This window comes from Triturus cristatus, chromosome 4_2, assembly GCF_964204655.1.
Source record: "Triturus cristatus chromosome 4_2, aTriCri1.1, whole genome shotgun sequence".
Taxonomy (NCBI): domain Eukaryota; kingdom Metazoa; phylum Chordata; class Amphibia; order Caudata; family Salamandridae; genus Triturus; species Triturus cristatus.
In genome coordinates this window covers 881649818-881672205 of record NC_140586.1, presented here as the reverse complement: position 1 = coordinate 881672205, position 22388 = coordinate 881649818, and the positions used below count along the sequence as shown (strand labels likewise).

At 45.0% G+C, this 22388-nt stretch overlaps 1 protein-coding gene across 4 annotated transcripts in view; it reads right to left on the bottom strand.

Moving 5' to 3' along the window:
• The window catches only part of LOC146835322 (uncharacterized), a 224147-nt gene that overhangs the window by 19097 nt on the left and 182662 nt on the right, over positions 1–22388 (bottom strand). For 2 of the 4 annotated variants that reach the window (XR_014960714.1, XR_014960713.1), the window contains one exon: positions 18117–18258. The exons of the other annotated variants lie outside the window; for them this stretch is intronic. The gene's annotated coding sequence lies outside the window, so the exon portion shown is untranslated. Of the gene's footprint in view, positions 1–18116; positions 18259–22388 lie in introns of those variants that run through there. 4 annotated transcript variants of the gene reach the window in all.

Here is a 22388-nt window from a genome sequence, read left to right as displayed (position 1 = left end):
TCATCTTACATCCTCTTTGCCTTTTATTTTCTGTTCCTGTCTCCTATTACTTCTTTCTCCTTTCTAAACCATTAAAAGCACAGGATCTTAACAGCAGAGGTAGTGCTGGCCAGATCTGCACTCCAGTAAGGAAGGGTGGGTTTGATGACCATGGAGAGTTTGACAATATGAACAGGCTGGACACTGGATGGTCATAATTTGTTTGGGAGGAACTGTATTGGAAAAAAACAAGTGTAAATCGGCAGACAAAATAAAATTTGTGAGTAAATACTGGCAAATTTGTAATGGCAAGCAAGAAAATATAAGACACGTTCTGCTTTCTAAATGAAAGCAGCAAATGTTGAGACAAGGGAGATAAAAGTAGACTGGTGTGTATATATATTTAGTAAATGCAAAAACAACAAGGGGATGGTTGGATTACCTGAATTAATCTCAGCCACTGGCAATTGCTCAGGACGCATCCCGATCCATCTAGATTCTATAGATTTATATATAGATTTACCAGACACCATCCTTTGTGTCTCTGTGTGCTTCTCTTTGAGGGCTTACAATTGTGTAGGCTTCCTGAAAGCTGTGCTTTCAATAAACAGGTGGCACCCGAGCTTCTCAGGAATGGCCTTTGCCTGCACCTACCAACAATGCTGAGATCTAATGACAGGAGTTTAAAAAGGGACAAATGGGGTCATAGGACTAAAAGGAAAGCAACGCAGGGCCCTACTCTGGACTGAGGGAGCAGGAGCTAAGTCTGAGCAGGCTTCTTGTGAAAAACACCAGGCAGGGTCCACTATGAGGCAACACTGTGTTCTACAAGGGGAATCAGGGTGCCTCAGACAGGATGGGCTGTTCATTGCCTAGCACTGCTAGGTGGTGTGGGGCATCGGCTGGGAAGCATCACAATCAGATACATATATATTTATAATAAATAATGCATGCTTCAGCTTTACCTGAACATTTAGAGGTGAGAAACACAGCCAGGCATCCTGTAATTGAAGCAGCTAGCTTACTGACTGAAGTGAGAATCTTTTCTAGGGTGCATGAACCCTCCATGAGCCATATCCTTTGCTTCCTTCCGCTCGAACAGAACAACTCAACATGCACTAGTTATAGTTATAGTTATAGTTAGGATCGTGTTTCCATAGGAAATCTGAAAATTGTATTTTGAATAACTTTGGCGCCGGTTGACTTATCTTCGTGAAATTTTCAAAACTAATGGGGCGCTCCGCTCAGCTCCTACCCTGAAAGTCTCGGGGTGATTCGTCAAGCGGGGGCTGAGAAAAAAGGGGGGTCCCAAAACACGTTTTCCCCATGCATTTTCCCATAAGACCTTTAGTCAAAGGTACAGCCCGAACGGCTGAACAGAATTACTTGAAATTTGGCAAAGAGGTAGTCCTCAGGTCAGGCATGTGCCTTTTGCATATATGGTGTAAATCCGTTCAGTAGTTCCTGAGAAAATCAAAAGTAAAATGATATATATATCTGGGCGGAGCCTAACCACACATCTCATTGTGAGATCTAATTGGCTGTCAGCACTTCATCCAAGAAGTGTTGGCAGCCATCTTGGGACCAATATACATGATAGCACCTCATTAAAAAGCATTGCAGTTAATAGAAGGTTTTAAGACTTTAGTTACATTATAAATCATTTATTGATGGTACCATACTCATTTTAGGAATTGTGGTATGTTCTAAGGTGATTTTACCATGTGAAAAAGCCTTCTGCTGGGATATCATGAATCATGTTTGAGAGAAAACTATTTTCACATGCTTTTCCCACAGAGGTTTGGAAGGTGATCTATAAGCTAAAATGAGAGCATATTTTCTGTAAATTCACATTATCTTTCTCAGTCATGTGAGAATGAAGTCTGACATTCTCAGTAAAACATGTACATCCAACAAGGGCAGAGACTGTCAGTTGATTCCTTTGTGTTCTACTGCAGCTTCCCAGAGTGTTCCAAAGAACAGCTAGAGCGCTAACAGTCTTACTTATGACAAAGGTATGGCACACCTGAAGCCATCTTGATGGTAACATTTAAAACCTTTAATTTAAAAAGGAACAAAAAGAGAGGGTTCATTTTGCCATAGAATGTATGATTAGTGCTGCAGAAAGAAAAATTAGGGCACATTTTGAGTGACTTCTCAAATCCTCTTTTATTTCATTAAAGAATTCTGACATGCAGACTGAAACATGCACTTTCAATACCAGCAGCAGACTTCCCTGGTGAGCAGTTGCTTTTCTACAGTGATCTAATGAGCAACTAGAGTGCTAACATTCTGAATTTATGGCAAATGTGAGACACATCTGAATGCCTTCTTAATTGAATCAAAGTTAAAAACTGACAGTATGCCTACTGAGGAGACTGCAGTAAATGAGGAAATTAGGAAACTTCATAAGAAGTCTCCCAAGATGGCCACCAGAGACAAAAGAGCCCAAATGTAGCACAAATATCACCGAGATGTAGCCCAAGTATAGCCCAATGACAGAAATCCCAGAGTGTTTTAAAGAACAACTAGAGCGCTAACAGTCTTACTTATGACAAAGGTATGGCACACTTGAAGCCATCTTGATAGGAATAAAGTGGTAACATTTAAAACATTTAATTTGCAAAGGAACAAAATGAGGGGGTTCATTTTACCATAGAAATTATGATTAGTGCTGCAGAAAGAAAACTTAGGGCACATTTTGACTTCTCAAATCATCTTCTATTTCATTAAAAAGTTCTGACATGCAGACTGAAACATGCACTTTGAATACCAGCAGCAGACTTCCCTGGTGAGCAGTAGCTTTGCTACAGTGATCTAATGAGGAACTAGAGTGCTACCATTCAGAATTTATGGCAAATGTGTCACATCTGAATGCCTTCTTGATGGAACCAAAGTAAACAAGCATTGAAAATGCAATAGGTCTCGCCCTTGTTTAAGTTAAAACAATTCTGTTTGTAATTAGGTGGCTTTTTAGCTTTGCTTTTATTAGTGTTTTTCAAAATTTCATGTACATAACATGCATATATGTATATGTATGCATGCATTTATATTTGTATTTATATAGATATGCAGATTATATATATGTTTATATATGTATGTATATATATATATATACACATAGAAATAGTCCTTTCCGCTCTCCTTTCCACTCGGCGGAAATACAGGCACGGACCTCTCGCCTCCAAATCAAAAATCAAACATTCCCACAAGCCAGGACGGGTGAAGCAAATAATTTAATACCCAGTTTAAAATGAAGAAATAAACGGACCAGTGTCCTCCATGACGCGTTTCGCTCCACGCAGGGAGCTTGATCACATGATGCGTCTCCGTGAAATGAGCTCATAAATAGAGCGACACTGAACACCACAAAGAAGAAAATAGAAGACAGACTGCCAAATAGATCCTGACACACAATCTGCTCCCTTTAGGCATGATCAGCAATGCATTCAATGTCTTGTGCAAAATACGCAAACTATAACAACGGGGCTCAGTAAACAGTTATTTAACAAAATAGACAGTCATTGACAAAAATGTATAAATATATAAATATATATAAAAAATATATAAAATATATAAAATACAAAAAGGAGGTGCCATAAAAGGTGGTTTTAAAATAAGTGCATAGTGCATATAATCCACCTAAAAAGGCAACCTTAATAAGCCCTTTGTACAAAAAAACGAACTGTCACATTTAAGTGCAAGGACAAGTGTCCAGTGACTGAGAGCCCAAGAGGTATGTTGCAAAACTCAATGTGTACAGCACAGGACATGGGTCAAAATTAGCAGCATATATGAATAAAACTAGTCAAAAAAGAGAAACAAAATTTCATAAATATACTAAAAAAGCCATATAAAAAATTCATCTTATTAAACAGATCAAGAGCCCAGGGAAAATAGAAAATCTCTAAAGAATCACGCAGTCTGAAAATTAAAAACTTATTCATAAAATGCCTAAAAGACATTAAAAAGTGTAAAAACCAATTCAGCAATAGAATTAAATTGACAAGGCAAGTAGCGACAGTAATTCACAAAACCACTCATAAAAAATTGTGAAGATCCTCATTAATATTCAAACCATTCGGAGCTCTTGTATCTAAGGCTAGAATAAAATGTGATTCACGCTGTCTAATTAATTTATCACGGTTGCCACCTCGTCCGGGGTTGGCAACTGCTCCTATGACAGTGTATTCCAGATCTTTTAATTTATTATCATGGATGGACTTAAAATGTCTTGCCACGGGATAGTTGTGGTCTGAGTTTACTGTCGCCCTGATATGTTGCAGGATTCGTTTATGCACAGGAAGTTTTGTACTTCCTATATATTCAAGATTGCAGGTGCATTTAAGTTTGTAAATTGCATAATCAGTGCGGCACGTCAGATGTCCCTGAATGGCTATTTCTTTGCAATTAAAGGCTGTTCTGTAGTGTGTACTATTGGTGGCAAATGTGCAGGCCCGACAGGAATTACACTTAAAAAACCACTTTTATTAAGCCAAGTGCCTTTGGTATTAACCGGAGGCATGGTTCTCACTAGAGCATCTCTCATAGAGGGCGCTTTCCTAAAAGTAATAGAAGGTAAACTCGGGAGGATAGGACCCAAAATATTGTCTGTTAAGACAATAGGCCATTCAGAATAAATAATTTTACGAATGGCTTTTTCTTGAGAGCTAAACGTGGTAATAAGACGAATAGACTGAAGATCTAATTCAGTGATCTTATTACTGCTAGGTTGTAAAAGAGTAACCCTGGGCACTGAATTAGATTTATTAAGGGCATGTGTGAGGAGAGGTTCTTTATAGCCCCTGTCCAGGAACCTATTAAAAGCTGCCATCTGACATTCAATTGAGACAGTATCATGACTACAGATACGTCGTATGCGGATGAATTCGCCATACGGTATACTGTTGATAAGGTGACGTGGATGTGCACTTTCAGCATGTAAAATCGAGTTTCCTGCAGTTGTCTTCCTATGTAATTTGGTACAGAGTATATTGTTGTCTATATAGACCAGAACATCAAGAAACTCGACAGAAGAAATATCAATGGAAGCAGTAAACCTGAGGTTCAGATCATTCACATTAATATCGTCAACAAAACTACTGGCATCTTCTTTTGAACCATTCCAAATTAAGAATATATCATCAATATACCTCCAGTAATGAACCACATGGCTCCACCAGTGCTGGTGGGTGGTCCTGAGGACATGCTCCTCCCACCAACCCACATGTAAACATGAGTAGCTGGGGGAGAAGCATGCCCCCATCGCCACACCACGCACTTGATGGTATATCACATTCTCAAATAGAAAGAAATTGGTAGACAAACAAAGTTCAATCATCTCCAAAATCATTTTGTTGTGGTCCTTCATATTGATATCCCTGTTGTCTAAGAAATATTTAGTAGCAATCATGCCATGACAATGCTTAATACTTGTGTAAAGGGATTCAATATCCATAACTATCAGCAGGTAGTTGGAACACCATGTAATGTCTTTAATCTTATTCAAGAAATCAGTCGTGTCCCTGATATAGGATGGCAGTGAAGTCATATGTGGCTGTAGAAAAAAATCAACATACTTCGACAGATTCTCATTCATGCTATTTTGGGCAGAGATAATGGGACGCCCAGGTACTGGAGTTACTTTTTTGTGAACCTTCTGTAAAAAATATAAAATAGGAATAACCGGATGTTCAATATTTAGAAAATTCATTTCATCTTTAGTTAACAATCCGTTTCTTTTCCAAAGGTAGATTTTTTTACGTGTTTTTTCCTCCGCAGATCTCATTTCAAATTTCGTTGTTTGTCTATAGCAAGATACATCGGATAGGTGACGGGCAGCTTCTGTCAGATAATCTTTCCAAGACCACAGTACTGTATTGCCCCCTTTATCCGATTTCCTGATAATAAGATTAGGATTATTCTGTAATTTGGACATTAAGGTGTGATATTGTTTGTTGCGATAATCCCTCTGTCGTGATGCAAAAGGAACTGTTCTATTTAAAATCTTAAGTTCTGTAATTACACGATCACTGAAAACATCCACTGCATCTTTTGGCATCAGTGGAAGAAAGGTGGAGGTGGGACGAAAAGGGCTGGGGGCCGTCGTTTTAGAACATATGAATTGACTGGCCGAAGAAGGATCCCCATCTTCAGTCACTTGTGCCAAATCAAACATTAGTTGTAGATTAGAAGTGTCTTTAACTTGTAAGGAGCCTCCAATGTCGGTGGTATTCGTAATATTAACTGGATTCTTAGCAGCTGATGTGTTAAGTTGAAAATATTTAATTAGTTTGATTTTCCTTATAAACTTGAACACGTCAATCCTAGAGAGATTGTAGGAAAAACGGTTTTTAGGACAAAAGGAAAGGCCCAGTGATAGTAATTGTGTTTCAGTTGTCGTCAATGTGGTATCAGTTAAATTGATAACTGTGTTTTCTTTAGTGTTTAATGCTTTTTCCAGGCCCTTCTCGCATTGCCTCTTGATGTATTTTTGGCGGTGCCTGAGCCTCCTCTCCCTCCTGCGTTGGTTAACTGATCTCCTTGCACGAATTGAGGTTTGCGGGGGCGCAAGGCATACCTCCGGTCCTCGCTCACAAAATTTAGTTCCTCAACTAAGGAAAAACTTGAAGCAGCAGATGTTAAAGGTAGGGCAGAGCTTGATCGGCTATCATCAGAATCATCATTGGAGGTGAGGGACAGTATGTCTGAATCCCCTTCACTAGCTTGGGCATCAATATTCACAGCAGTTTGTTTGCCACGTGTAGTACCCCCAGTTAGTGCTTGTCTTTTATAGTTATCGTACTTGCGTGCAAAAGTAAAGATTCTACCAGTAGCGTAGTCATTCTGGTCTCTCGCAAATTTGAAAATCTTTCTCTCTTTAATCACATCCTCATATTTCTTTAGACATATATCGATGTCATGTTTGCATTTATTAATATTTTCACTTTGACCAGATGCATCGAGTAGTCCATTTATGCGTTCTATTTCAGTCAGAAGGGCATTACGGTCGATTTCAGCATACTTAATAAGAATATTGATCATATTCATCGAAGCCTGTAAATTATTTTCTGCCCATTCTTGTAACATATGAGGATTCGGATTTTCAAAAGTAGGTGCAATAAGAACACGCAGTCCCCTAGGAACACGATTGGCATCTCTATACTTTTCAAGTGATTTTTTCTCCCACCATTTTGAAAGTTCATTTTTCAGTAATTTCTCTAAAGTCTTAAGCAATGTTTTAACATCATCATTGGCTGTATCATTCTTGGAGTTTCTATGTTCCTCTATTGCTGTAGGTACATTCAGGAATAGGGCATCCGCCGCTGATTCCCTGTCACGGATGGCATCACTGGAAAACATGATTATATTTATATTTCAATGGGTGTTGCTTCAAGTAAAATGAAGATATAGGAGGAAATTCTGTAACCCGTTAGTTACCCAATCAGAGAACCACACCAGAACCGAGGAACTCCTTACCCGAAATGAAGACTGCAGCTCTGCCGGTCCTCCGACCAAGCGAACTCCGCAACTTCACGTCGTCGGGAGAAACAACGTGTTCAGTGGTAATCGTTTCAATGGTTCAACCGGGGGGCACAGCAACGGCGATTCTCTTCCGAGCAGAAACAGGAAATGCGCCGAAACGCAGATGGCTGTGTACACGCTGTGCCTCACAATCACAGAAGGGTCCGAGAAACCGGAAACAGCCTGCTCCGGTAGATTTGAAAATAGAAATAGTCCTTTCCGCTCTCCTTTCCACTCGGCGGAAATACAGGCACGGACCTCTCGCCTCCAAATCAAAAATCAAACAATCCCACAAGCCAGGGCGGGTGAAGCAAATAATTTAATACCCAGTTTAAAATGAAGAAATAAACGGACCAGTGTCCTCCATGACGCGTTTCGCTCCACGCAGGGAGCTTGATCACATGATGCGTCTCCGTGAAATGAGCTCATAAATAGAGCGACACTGAACACCACAAAGAAGAAAATAGAAGACAGACTGCCAAATAGATCCTGACACACAATCTGCTCCCTTTAGGCATGATCAGCAATGCATTCAATGTCTTGTGCAAAATACGCAAACTATAACAACGGGGCTCAGTAAACAGTTATTTAACAAAATAGACAGTCATTGACAAAAATGTATAAATATATAAATATATATAAAAAATATATAAAATATATAAAATACAAAAAGGAGGTGCCATAAAAGGTGGTTTTAAAATAAGTGCATAGTGCATATAATCCACCTAAAAAGGCAACCTTAATAAGCCCTTTGTACAAAAAAACGAACTGTCACATTTAAGTGCAAGGACACATACATATATATAAATGCATATGCATATATGTGCATATGTGTGCGTGTAGAGAGAGGTAGAGAGAGGTAGAGAGGTAGAGGTGTAGAGGTAGAGACGTAGAGGTAGAGAGGTAGAGGTAGAGAGGTAGAGAGTAGTAGAGAGAGGTAGAGAAAGGTAGAGAGGTAGAGAGTAGAGGATGAGTAATAGAGAGTAGAGAGAGAGTAGTAGAGAGTAGTAGAGAGAGTAGCAGAGAGTGAGTAGGAGAGAGTAGTAGAGTGAGTAGTAGAGAGTGAGTAGTAGAGAGTAGTAGAGAGTGAGAAGTAGAGAGTAGTAGAGAGTGAGTAGTAGAGGGAGTAGTAGAGAGTAGTAGAGAGTGAGTAGTAGAGAGTAGAAGAGAGTGAGTATTAGAGAGTGAGTAGTAGAGAGTAGTAGAGAGTGAGTAGTGGAGACTGAGTAGCAGAGAGAGAGTAGTAGAGAATGAGTATTAGAGAATGAGTAGTAGAGTGAGTAGTAGAGAGTAGTAGGGAGAGTAGTAGAGAGTGATTAGTAGAGAGTAGTAGAGAGTGAGTAGTAGAGAGTAGTAGAGTAGTAGAGAGAGAGTAGTAGAGAGTGAGTAGTAGAGAGTGAATAGTAGAGAGTGAGTAGTAGAGAGAGAGTAGTAGAGAGTGAGTAGTAGAGAGTAGTAGAGAGTGAGTAGTAGAGAGTAGTACAGAGTGAGTAGTAGAGAGTGATTAGTAGAGAGTAGTGGAGTAGTAGAGAGTGAGTAGTAGAGTGAGTAGTAGGGAGTAGTAGAGAGTGAGTAGTAGAGTGAGTATTAGAGTGAGTAGTAGAGAGCAAGTAGTAGAGAGTGAGTAGTAGAGAGTGAGTAGTAGAGAGAGAGTAGTAGAGAGTGAGTAGTAGAGAGTAGTACAGAGTGAGTAGTAGAGAGTGATTAGTAGAGAGTAGTGGAGTAGTAGAGAGTGAGTAGTAGAGTGAGTAGTAGGGAGTAGTAGAGAGTGAGTAGTAGAGTGAGTAGTAGAGTGAGTAGTAGAGAGCAAGTAGTAGAGAGTGTGTAGTAGAGAGAGAGTAGTAGAGAGTGAGTAGTAGAGAGTGAGTAGTAGAGAGAGTAGTAGAGAGTAGTAGAGTAGTAGAGAGTGAGTAGTAGAGAGTGAGTAGTAGAGAGTGAGTAGCAGAGAGAGTAGTAGAGAGTAGTAGAGTGAGTAGTAGAGAGTGAGTAGTAGAGAGAGAGAGTAGTAGAGAGTAAGTGGTAGAGAGTAGTAGAGTGAGTAGAGAGTGAGTAGTAGAGAGTGAGTAGTAGAGAGAGTAGTAGAGTAGTAGAGAGTGAGTAGTAGAGAGTGAGTAGTAGAGAGTAGTAGAGAGTGAGTAGCAGAGAGAGTAGTAGAGTGAGTAGTAGAGAGTGAGTAGTAGAGAGAGAGAGTAGTAGAGATTAAGTGGTAGAGAGTAGTAGAGTGAGTAGTAGAGTAGTAGAGAGTAAGTAGTAGAGAGTAGTAGAGTGAGTAGTAGAGAGTGAGTAGTAGAGAGTAGTAGAGAGTAGTAGAGTAGTAGAGTGTGAGTAGTAGAGAGTAGTAGAGTGAGTAGTAGAGAGGGAGTAGTAGAGAGAGAGAGTAGTAGAGAGTGAGTAGTAGAGTAGTAGAGAGTGAGTGGTAGAGAGTAGTAGGGAGTAGTAGAGAATGAGTAGTAGAGAGTGAGTAGTAGAGAGTAGTAGTAGAGAGTAGTAGAGTAGTAGAGAGTAGTAGAAAGTGAGTAGTAGAGAGTGAGTAGTAGAAAGTAGTAGCGAGTGAGTAGTAGAGAGTGCGTAGTTTAATTTAAAAGGAACACAATGAGGAGGTTCATTTTGCCATAGAAATTATGATTAGTGAGGAAAAAAGAAAAATTAGGGCACATTTTGAGTGACTTCTCAAATCCTCTTCTATTTCATTAAAAAATTCTGCCATGCAGACTGAAACATGCACTTTCAATAACAGCAGCAGACTTCCCTGGTGAGCAGTAGCTTTACTACAGTGATCTAATGAGCAACTAGAGTGATACCATTCAGAATTTATGGAAAATGTGTGACACATCTGAATGCCTTCTTGATGGAATCAAAGTAAACAAGCATTGAAAATGCAATAGGTCTCGCCCTCGTTTAAGTTAAAGCAATTCTGTTTGTAATTAGGTGGCTTTTTAGCTTTGCTTGTGTTAGAGTTTTTCAAACTTTCATATACATACCATGCATATGTATGCATATATGTATATGTTTATGTTTGCATGAATTTATATTTATATAGATATGCAGATTATATTTATATGTTTATATATGTATATATTATCTACTGGCGGTCGCCAGTAGATAGTTATAGTTAGGACCGTGTTTCCATAGGAAATCTGAAAATTCCATTTTGAATAACTTTGGCGCCAGTTGACGAATCCTCGCGAAATTTTCAAAACTAATGGGGCGCTCCGCTCAGCTCCTACCCTGAAAGTCTCGGGGTGATTCGTCAAGCGGGGGCCGAGAAAAAAGGGGGGTCCCAAAACACGTTTTCCCCATGCATTTTTCCATAGGACCTTTAGTCGAAGGTACAGCCCGAACGGCTGAACAGAATTACTTGATATTTGGCAGAGAGGTAGTCCTCAGGTCAGGGAAGTGCCTTTTGCAGGTCTGGTGTCAATCTGTTCAGTAGTTCCTGAGAAAATAGCATTTAAAAGCATATAAATATCTACCGTGCGAGCACCCTAACGTGCCCGAGCGTAATTCTGATTGGTGGTTACATGTTAGTCAACGTTCGAATCGGTCGAAATCAGGAAGTGTCAGCCGCCATTTTGTTTGTTTTCAGTGCGAGAGTGAAAAAGGAAGGTGGCGAACATGAAAAGGGGGCAGGGTAGAGAGTTCCTGACCCCCTAGCCTTTGTCAGGGGGTCCCTGAAGGACCCCGAAGGCAGAAAAAACATTTTAATTATTTATTTTTTGAAATCGCGAGGGTGCGCGTACCGTGCGCGCACGGTGAAAAGCCAAAAAAAAATAATAATAATTTTTTAATACGTAATTGATTGTAAAATAAATATATAAAAAAAGAATAATACATACATAACTTAGCATTTAAAAAACACACGTTATAGTTAGGAATTAGCATTTAAAAAACCTTGCAAATTCACTTAAAAAACCATAGGTTTCACGCATGTTATAGTTAGGTGGATATTTCACTCGTAAAAACCCAATGAAATTCCCCCGTTATAGTTAGTTCAGATAACTATAACTCGCGCGACCGCCACTCTATCACAAGGATGATGTCATCAGTGATGTCATGAGTGATGTCACTGACCATGTCATGAGTGATGTAATATGTGACGTCATGAGCAGGATTGCGGGCCTTGCACTCTAGGCCGAGTATCTGCATTGCCATACTGGGGAACTGAAGATCGATTGGAAGCTTACTTTCTCTGTGGAGAGGTAAAGCAAAAAACAAATGGGCATATGTACAGAGAGTTACCGCCGCCGTAGCGTCCATTTTTAGACGCTACGGTGGCTTTTTTTATTGCCGTATGTACAAGTTGCCGCTAACTGCAATTAGCGGCTGTTTTCCAGTGTAAACGTGCATTTTTAGGATCGCCACTTCTATTAGCGGGACTTAACGAAAATGAGATGCAATGTGGGCGTTCCCGTGTAAAAATTGTCGCTAGCCCCATTTCTTGATATTTACAAGGAATTCCTTGTATGGTGCAAAACCCAAAAAACTCCCTCCAACTTCAGTTAGAGGCAGTTTTTCAAGCCCAGAAAATAGCTGGTCTTAAAAATGGTGCAAACACTTGGGGCCTCTTTTCAGAAGGTTTTGGTGCTGTACAGCGCTGCAAGGAATGTTGCTGCGCTGCCCTGTGACAAAACTACAGGGCAGGAATGCGCACCATCAATAAGATGGGGCGCATTCCTGGGCCTCATTCATGGAAAGTGTTGCATCGCTGCGACAAAACAGCGTTGCAAAACCTTTCACTACGCCCTTCTTACGACACTATGGATGCGATGCATTCTCTGTATGGTGCTCTATGTCGCAATTAATGACAGATAAGTCTGGAATCCTGACGTATCTGTCAGCGCTAAAGTCACGCATAGCTGCAGTTGTTGTGACACAACTCCAGCAATGCATGAGACCACCCTATCACTGTGGCACTGCATCACCCTTACGCCTGCCATTCGGCAGGCGTAAAGTACTGACGCAGTGGCGTCCTACAATTGTGGCAGTGAAATCTGATGGATTTCACTGCGCCACTCCCATGAGGTTTTGTTGCGTGGGAACGCACACCCTGCATACATCATACCTGATGCAGGTATAATGTAGCACAGGGCTTCACAAGGTCACGCATGTGCCTAGATGCTTCACTTTGCAAATATGGCACAGTGTGGTACAAGAATCACGCTGCAAGTAAGTCAAGAAAATGACGCACCGGCGGGGTGAAACTGTCAGAAGGGGCCCATGAATAAGCCACACCTGTCTTTTTCCCCTATGCTGGCACACAATGGCTGCCATGCACCAACGCAGGCACCCTTGCGCCATGGTGCAAGGGTGACTGTGTTGCGGAGTTGATCGATGTTGTGGCTCCATCTCTTCTCGAGACGTCTGCAGGTGGGGCTGGACTAGTGGAGGGCGGGAGTTAACCAGTTGGCCTTCTTCAGTGTTGTTTGCCTGGTCTTTTCTTGAGGGGTGCCAGGGTATCAGTGCAGTTGGAGATCTATCGGTGGAGGTTGCACGCTGTGGTGTTGGCGTCTGTAAGCGTTGGCAGAGTGGTGGTGCTGAGGGACTTGATGGGAAGTTCTTTGGTGGACTTGATCCAGCTGCGACGGGGGGCAATGATGGCGATGGTGTACGGTGGGCGTGGTGAAGGCTTGATGTAAACAGTGATGGTCGGTACAGGAGTGTCCTGTGGTGTGGCTATAGTTGACGTTCCCGCTGGTGGAGAAGACGGGTTCGAGCATGTGTCAGGCTATGTGGGTTGGTGTGGTGACTAGCTGCTTGAGTCCGATGTTGGCGAGGTTCTCCAAGAGGGGGGTGGTGTTCTGGTCACTGAGGTTGTCCAGGAGGAACTTGAGGTCTCCGAGTAGGATGTTGTCGGTGGATGGGAGAGCCTGGTCTGCGATGAGGTCTACAATGGCATCGGTGAATGGGGGTTCATGGCCTGGGAGGCCTGTAGATGAGGGTGCCACAGAGGGTGGTGCTGGGGTTGGTCCAGATCTGGAAGTGAAGGTCTTCCATGGCCAGAGTGTGTGGTCAGTCGGAGTGTGGTTTTGTAGACAATGGAAATGCCCCCTCCTGGTAGCTTGGGGTGGTCCATGCGGGTGAATTTGTAGCCTTCATGGATGGTGATGGTGATGTCCGGAGCGGAGCAGAGGTTGGTCCAGGTTTCCGTGAAGAAGGCGATGTCTGAAGAGTCAAGGAGGTTCCAGATTTCTGTTGCGTGTTTGTGGAGGGACCGCACGTTGAGAAGGATGCAGTTAAGCCGGTTGGCTGCGCTGTTGGTCGGCTAGGTGGCAGAAGGCGCTGGTGTGCTGGTGTGGCAGAAGGTGCATTTGCAGGTTCAACAGGCGCAGGGTGCTAGAGAATTCTACAGTGTTGCTAGATGGCAGGCGTTGTGGCATCCATGCAGGGTTGATGGCAAGGATGGTGTTGGCGTCATAACGGTGGAGTGTCTGAGAGGAAGGGTCCTTGGTGCTGGGTGCGGTCCAGGGGCAGACGGACGCAGACAGTCTTGCCTTTGGCACACCAGTGGTACGCCCACTGCGCATGGCGGCACAGCAGTAGCAATTAAGTAGTGCTGCGGGGGGACTAGACAGCTGGGAGGTGGGAAACGCAGGAAAGGACACTGGAAAGGGTGGGGACGCGGCGGGAGCGGGGGTTTTAAATATATTTTAAATTCTTACCTTGACGCCGGGTCCCGTGTCTTCTGTGCTCCTGTTCTCCTGAGTCTGCTTCCAGGAACAGGAAGCAGGCAGCCAGGCTCCCTCCCCATAGCCAATCGCAATGCTGCAATGCAGCATTGTGATTGTTCTTGAGCACCGTGACAAGGCGTTCAGCCAGGGGCTGGAGGGGTGGGCATGTAATCCATGCAGGCTGTAATGGTGCCTGCATTGCAAACAGGGAAGTGCGCATGACTGCTTTGGGCGGCCTGAGAGGGCCGACCAAACAGTCATTGTGCACTTGAATGGGCATACCACTCTGCCCCTGCCCTGGCCATGAGTAGCCCTATAGCAAAGGAAACATAACATGAGTAGATCAGAAAGTTATCATCATGTTATGTTTCCTCTTCTTGCACTGCTTGAAAGCAGTGGGGCGACGCTCTTCTTCCATAGCGGATCAACCGCCACTGGGGATGCATCATCCACAGGAGCTAGGCCTGGGCCCGGCTCGACCCCCGGGCCTCCTCCGCTACACGTCCCACCTTCTCCTGACCTGGATATTGACACTGTGACGCAATCCGCTGCACTCTGTCCAAATCTGTGACTCAGCCAGCAGGAGCTTCAGCCAGGCGGGATTTCACAAGCCTGGGTACAGCAGTCGCCACAACGTCTGCTGGGGAACCTCCCAATGCAGGTGATGCAACAGGGCCCGGCCAGCTCAACATCCTCGGGCCTGTGATGCAGAGACGCAGCCACTGTTGGTAATCTCCTCCGTGCACCCCAGTGTAGTGGTGGCGCGTGGTATGTGATGCAGACCTCCCTATGTTGGTGCGCATGAGCGCCTCTACCGTTCACAGCTCCAAGGGACACCAGGCGGTCACACAGGTCAGCAACTTGTCTCCATGCGACTTGGCAGACTTCACCACCAGGTAATGGAGATCGCCGATCCCTCAATGTCTACCGCCACGGCCCAGCAAATCCACAGCACCTCCGCATCCCACTCCGGGTCCCAGACGCAAGCCCAGCGAGGCCTCCGGGCCCCGGGGACTGTCCGCGCTTTCAAGGTTTTAAATGCCATGGTGTTGCAAAGAGTCCGGAATGATAAGTGATGCATCACTGGTTTTGCCCAGCAATGCTCCTCTTTTCATGATTGTAGCCCTAAATTTCCTCTTCCCCTGGGACTTTGGCTGGTCATCCTGGCTGTTGGTGGGCTTGGGGGTGGGGGGGGTGGTGTTGATCTGTGCTGCACTTGGCCCTGGCTGCTCCATTCTGCATTCCATTGGTTTTGTTCTCTATTTTCCATTGAAGATGGACTTATAGGCTATTTAGAGGCATAAGAAGTCACGTTGGACTGACTAACATGAGTTTTTTTGCCGCTAATGGATCTTTCATCAGTTTTCGTCCGATAACATCAGAATTTCTATCGCCTTCATGCTAGTGTTAGCAGCAGTTTTCACTGAGGATACCTGAAAATATCACCATGTAGCGACGTATTGTAAATACATCGCTAACAGGGTGATCGTTTTTGGTCATAGGCCGCGTTAAGAAAACTGCTGCTAACTAGCGCTAACATAAACCCCCATATATTTTTTTAACAAGGCAGTGCAGACAGGGCTCTACTACTCTGTTCTCTGAGCTGTGCTATCTGTACCATGTGCATGTGGTTAAACTCCAGTGCCTTTGGTTTGAGTGACTGGCAATCATACCTCTGCAATATACATATTTATACAGACACGTGGTTAAAATAATAGCCAAACTGTACCGAAACGACGCATGAATCAATTTTGCTGCATGTCTTTAAAGTCTCTTTTGATCTTGCAAGTGGCCCACCAGTATTGTGTCTGTTTACAAACATTGGCCATCTGGACTCTGCGGGGCTCAGATTGCCATAAACAGGGACACATCAAGCTGGCACAACAAGAGGAGAGATGACTCCCATGAGCTGTGAAACCCAGCAGCCTCATTTTCCACTTAACTGGAGGTGGAAGAAGCATGTTGTCCATATTCCTACTGTCTTTTTGTTTGTTTTTGACATTTTTACGTTTTCCATATTTTAGTTCCAGCTCTCAAACAATGCTTGTTTGGAGTTGGCATCCGTGAAAAGGAGACGATTATGAACTTAAATATATTTGTATTGCTATTCATAAAGGCTGAACCTCTAATAGGGCATTTATATAGATTTGTAGTTCATGTGTAATGTGTAACAATATTATTGGAACAGTTCTTTCAGCACGAATGCAGAGCGTGAGTGCTGCAAAGCACTCAAGCACAAGTATCCCCAGAATGCAAATTAAGGTAAAGGCATAATATGGATTTTCGTACAGTGGTAGCTTTGTTTTTTAAAGAATGCACATTTCACGGATTAAATGGAAATAAGTGAAGCTTTGTGTTGCGCTTTGTTGTGCCCGTGTTCTTTGGTTATTAGGTGGTTTATTTCCCACTTTTTGTCTTTCTCCAACCACCCACTACTGCTTGAGAACTTTTCTGGTGCACACAAGGTGTTTGGGATTGTTACCACCCATCTTCCCTTTGCCTCCTACTGCATGCAGTGTTAAAGCACAGATTGTTGCTCATCTATGATCATATATCAGCAAGGTGTAGTATATCATTGTTGTATTTATTTGCAGGTTTCCTTTAACCCCTTCGCTGCGGCGCGAATTCCGCCGTGGCGCTGGGGGGTTCGGGGTGAGCGCAGCGCCGCCATGCTCGTGACAGAACCACGCCGTCACGGGCGAGCTGTGCTCATGACGGCATGGTTCCGTCACGACTCCGCCCACTTGCATTGTTCGCCCGCACAGGCGGGGAATCAGTGCCGCGTGGGCGGAGCGGCCGCCAACGGCCGCAGCATGACGGAACCACGCAGTCATGAGCACACGCCGCCCGTGGCTCATGACGGCGTGGTTCCGTCAAGCGTGTGGAAGGGGTTAACATGGAATCTCAATATGAATGTTCCTCGTGCTTGAGATTCCATGTTGCCTAGCATTGTGTACAGAGGAGTTCAGTTGGGACTTGGAGTGCGGTGGAGAAGGTGTATGCATCCTTGTACCTGTGGAATAAAGCTACATTGAAATTCTACCAAGTCTCTTATGTGTGGATACTACATGCTTTTGGCGACGACTGGAAGGAACCTTCACCTTGTATTCGTCGGTTCTACTCTTTAATCAAGTTTAAGAAAAAGCGGTTATTCCTGTCATGGAAAGAAATCAGCAGCGATTTCCACCTACAACCAACGCAGGGAGTCCTCGATTGTGTAATCAGTGCTCGAAATGCTAAATGGTAAGTGCCAGCAAAGCCCTACCTAAATTTCGCTTGGCACGAGCTCCTACCGTTTTAACCATTGTTTAAAGTCTTCAGCGTGCGCTGCCTCGAGCGTACTCCTGTGCGCGTTCCACTGATCCACACGCGCTGTAGCGCATGCATTGTGACTTTCCGACGCGCTGGCCAGCTTTGTGTGCGTCACCTCAGAACCTTACTGGGCACCCTTACTACATGCAGCTCCTTATGCTACGTGGTTTCAACGTGACCTCAGGAGCTAAGCGGTCACTCTACGTGCCGCCATTTTGGGTTTTTTCTGTCAGTTTCTCGTAATTAATGTGGAGACAAAGCAAAGTGCACCAATTCTGATGTTAGCAAACCAAGGATTTTCATATTTTCAACGCGGCGAAGTACACCAGGTTTTAAAGGTATTTATATGATGATGCATACACCATAACATTTCTTGCTATTATTGTGAACTCATAAGTTTTGCTTAGTTAAAATTGCCATATCTACCAAGGAAAGGTTGGTTGTGCAAGGGAACACTCCACCTATGCAATTGTCTTCTCCTAAAGAATGAGATATTTCCTAGTTAGCACGAAGGAAAGTTTCAATACTAATAAGGAGACGGAGACGAGGATTATGCATTACTTTCCTCACTTTTTAATCAACAGCAAGTTAAAAGACACAATATAAAAAACAAAAGACCACAACTCCCATGAAGCTCAGGAGTAACCGTGGCAACCATTAGTCCAATCATAGCAACGATGTAGTCCATAACCAGTAGCAGTCTCCGTAGTCCTTCCTCTTTCTCTGCTGCAGGAAGTTAAGCCCTGTGGGTCCTATTCCGTCTTGGAGTCGGAACCTAGTATGATATGTACAAGATATTGAAGGCTGCTACAAAACCATAACATTTAACAAAGTCCACATGCTACGCATGATATCAATACAATTGCAAAATCTTGTCACAACAATCAGAAATAGACATATTACAAGAATGCCAAAGCGTGATATAACATCAAACCTTGAAAATCATATGCATACAAAATACTAAACATCAGCAAGAATCATTGACAATAGAAGTCTCAAAAGGTTACTTCCCTGATACGAAACTCTGAAACACTCTGCCCTTAGAGCCATTACCAGAAAAAAACAAGGGTGGGAAGGCATAAGAGAAAACTTGCCCGGGGGGATAATCCTCGCCTCCGTCTCCTTATTAGAATTGAAACTTTCCTTTGTGTTAACTAGGAAATTTCTCATTCTACAGCAGGAGCGGAGGCGAGGATCATGCATGTTCAAAGCCTCCTTACCACCAGAGCGGCCGCTTCATGGATTGGTTTAAAGTAGAACTTTTTAAAAGTTGAATCTGAAGACCAATCCGCCGCATTCATAATGTCCTCCAATCTACCCCCCACCTGGATGGCCTTAGAAGCCATAGCTCCCCTGGTAGAGTGTGCCCAAACTCAGTAGTGTCAATACCAGCCTCAGTCATAATCCACCTGACCCATCTGGCAATGGTCGGGGAAGACACCGCTCTAAACGGTTTCTTAATGGCAATCAGAAGTTGCCGCTCGCCCGGAGGCCGTACCTCCAAGGTCATATCCTCATAGGCCTTGAGGCATCTAACCACACACAATTTCGGGGTATCTGGAAAAGCAGGATAAGTTACTGACCTCGTACTCGTCTTGGTTCTCCTCGAGATGGTAAAAGTGACCCCTTCCGGGGTAAAAATCCGTGCTGTGAGATCTAAAGCTCTGACATCTGAAGCCCTCTCGCACAAAATAAGGTATAACAACATAGCCAATTTCGCTGAGATTTCCTTTCTAGACAGGTACTGATTGTCTTGCCAGGACATCAGTAAACGTAGAACCAGGTTGACATCCCAGAGGCCTGCATAACGAGGCTCAGGGGGCCGAGAAATCCTAATGCCCTTCAAGAGTTTACACACCCAGGGATGTTCTCCCACCGGATTGTTATCAATGGGAACATGGCCCGCCGAAATGGCAGATCGAAATGAGTTAATGGTACAATAAGCGAGCCCTTCCTGAAAAAGCTCCGTTAAGAAGCGCTGGAGCCCACGAGATCCAGGTGTTTCACCATACACCAACGTACCCATCGCCTCCAAGCTGATCTGTACCGCTTGATGGTCGCCGGGGCCCATGCTTGCTGGATGAGGAATTCAGCCTCCCGCGAAAGAGCTCCATCCGACCAACGTCGCCTGAAATCCTCCACGCCATAAGATGAAGATGGCCCTGAAGAACCAGGGGGTGAGGATTGCCCAGGGGGTCCACCAAGACCTCGTCGAAGAGTGGCAGACGTATTGGAAGATCCCAGCTCAGCTCTAGCAGAGAAGGGAACCACGCTTGAGAGTGCCAAATCGGGGTTACCAGGATCAAGGAGGCTCTCTGCCACCGAACCTGGGCCGCCACTCTCTGAATGAACAAGAACAGCGGAAAGGCATAAGCTGGTATCGATGACCAGTCCTGGAGAAAAGCGTCCACCGCCTCTGCCCCGGGATCCTGTTTCCAGCTGAAGTACCTGGGGAGCTGGGCGTTCCATCTGGAAGCGAAGAGATCTACCTGACAGGGACCCCAGGAGGTCATCAGTAAGTTGAAAACCATCGCATCCAGTCTCCAATCGCTGGCGTCCCGGAAGTGCCTGGAGTTCCAGTCCGCCACCGAGTTCTGAGCTCCCGGGAGGTTTTCGGCCGTCACCGAAATCTGGTGTTGAAGACAGTAGTGCCAGAAGTCTTTGGCTAGGTCCCCCAGAACCCTGGACCACCTGCCGCCCAAGCGGTTGATGTATTGCACCGCCGTCGTGTTGTCCATCCGGAGGAGCATACAACAAGACACTTTGTCCTTCGTGAAGGACCGAATAGCAAAGGACCCCACCAGGAGTTCCAAACAGTTGATATGCAGGGAAAGTTCCTCCTCCGTCCACCTTCCCCCTACTGAGGTCGAGCCGCAACGGGCTCCCCAACCAAGGCGGCTGGCGTCCGACTCTATCACCAGATCCGGTTGCGACCCAAAAATCGCTCTGCCATTCCACGCCTCCATGTGGTCGATCCACCACTGGAGTTCCCCTCTAGATTCCTGATTCAGATAGATCAACTGGGAGTAGGTAAGGCCCCTCCGTAGATGGGACGCCTTCAGTCTCTGCAGGGCACGGTAGTGCAGGGGCCCCGGGAAGATGGCCTGAATCGATGAAGATAACAGGCCCACAATCCTGGCCAACTGTCGCAAGGAGATCCTGTCCCTCCGCAAGACCTTCCTCAACTCTTTCTTGATCTTCCCAGTCTTCTGTTCCGGGAGGTGCAGGGTCGCCGACCTGGAGTCTATCCTGAACCCCAAAAAGGTAATGTCCTGCCGCGGGACTAAGTCCGACTTCTCCTGATTGATGGTAAACCCAAAGCTCTGAAGGAGGGAGATTACGATCCGTAAGTGGGAGCCTAGATGCGACCTGAACTGATCCATTATCAGGATGTCGTCCAAATAAACGATCAAATAAACGATCAACCGAATGCCCCGAGTCCGGAGATGCTACATCACCGGCTTGAGGAGCTTCGTAAAGCACCACAGAGCCGAAGACAGGCCAAAGGGAAGAGTCAGAAATTCGAAAACCTGTGTCCTCCACCGAAACTGGAGGAACCTGCGGTGCGGTGGAAAAATGGGGACCGAGAGGTAGGCGTCCTTGAGGTCCAGACGCACCAGCCAATCGTCCTGCAACAAAAGATCTCTGAGAAGATGGATCCCCTCCATTTTGAAGTGGCGATAGACTAGCCACTCGTGAAGTCCCTGAGATTGATAACGGGATGGTAACCCTTGTCCTATTTTTCTACCAGGAAGATGTTGCTCAAAAACCCCGTGGGGTGAAGATCTGAAGGGCCGATCGCCCCTTTGGATAAAAGCTCCTGAACCTCCTGGTCTATGAGAGACTCGTCTTGAGAAGAAAACACCAAGGGTCTGGGTCAGACTCCTTGAACCGGTGTTCCGTAGAACTCTATGTGAAATCCTCTGACCGTTTCCAGTACCCAAGGATCGGACGTGATCTCCGCCCACTTGTGATAAAACCGGGCGATTCTCCCCCCCAACCGAACCGGGGTTAACAAAGGTACGCTTACCGTTATATCCTCCGGTGTTGTTGTGGGCGCCTCCACGGCCTCGGTTGTCGACCGTCCTGCCATCCATTATTGCGCTTGGCTTGGGCTCTATTAGGGCCTTGATTCGATTGGCGGCTGGAGGAGCGACCCCTGCCTCTTTCGGCCCCACCGAAAACCTTCCCCGGAAAAATTTTCTTCATAGAGGCTTGTGCTTTGTCAAGGGCCGAAAAAGTCGCCACAAACCTCCCCAACTCTTTGACAAACGGATCGCCAAACAGGGAACCCTGGGCTATCGGGCCTGCCACCGAGGACGAAAGCTCACCGAGCTTGGGGTCAATCTTCAGCAACAGAGAACGGCGGCGCTCGGCCGAAAGGGCGCAATTCGCGTTGCCCAGGAGGCACATAGCGCGCTGCGCCCAACCCGCCACCTCCTCTGCAGGCAGGGGTACCCCAGAATCACGGGACCTCTCTGCTAATTCAATAACCGTAGTCAGCGCTCCCATCACATCTAAGAGCTTGTCTTGGCAAGCCCGCCATGATCTATCTATCCCCTTTTTAGGGTCCTTCATATATTTGGAAAAAAATGTACATAATCTGGGGTCAATCTCCGGGGTCAGAGTGACTCCGTTGGGGAGTAACGGTCTGGGACATTCGGACCGGAGTCGGGCCCTAACTTCTTTATTGAGTGGTCGCCGGATCTTGTCCGCCACGTAATCGGCCACCTTTTTGTCCGGTACCCATTCTGTGGATCGGGGTCTGTAGATACATAGGGGATTAAACATATCCGACGAGGGACCCTCCCCTTCTCCTACAGATGAGGCAGACGACTGAGGGCGCCAAGACCTGTCGTGTTCCTGGTACCCATTCGAGGAATCCCCCTCATCCTCTCATTCCAC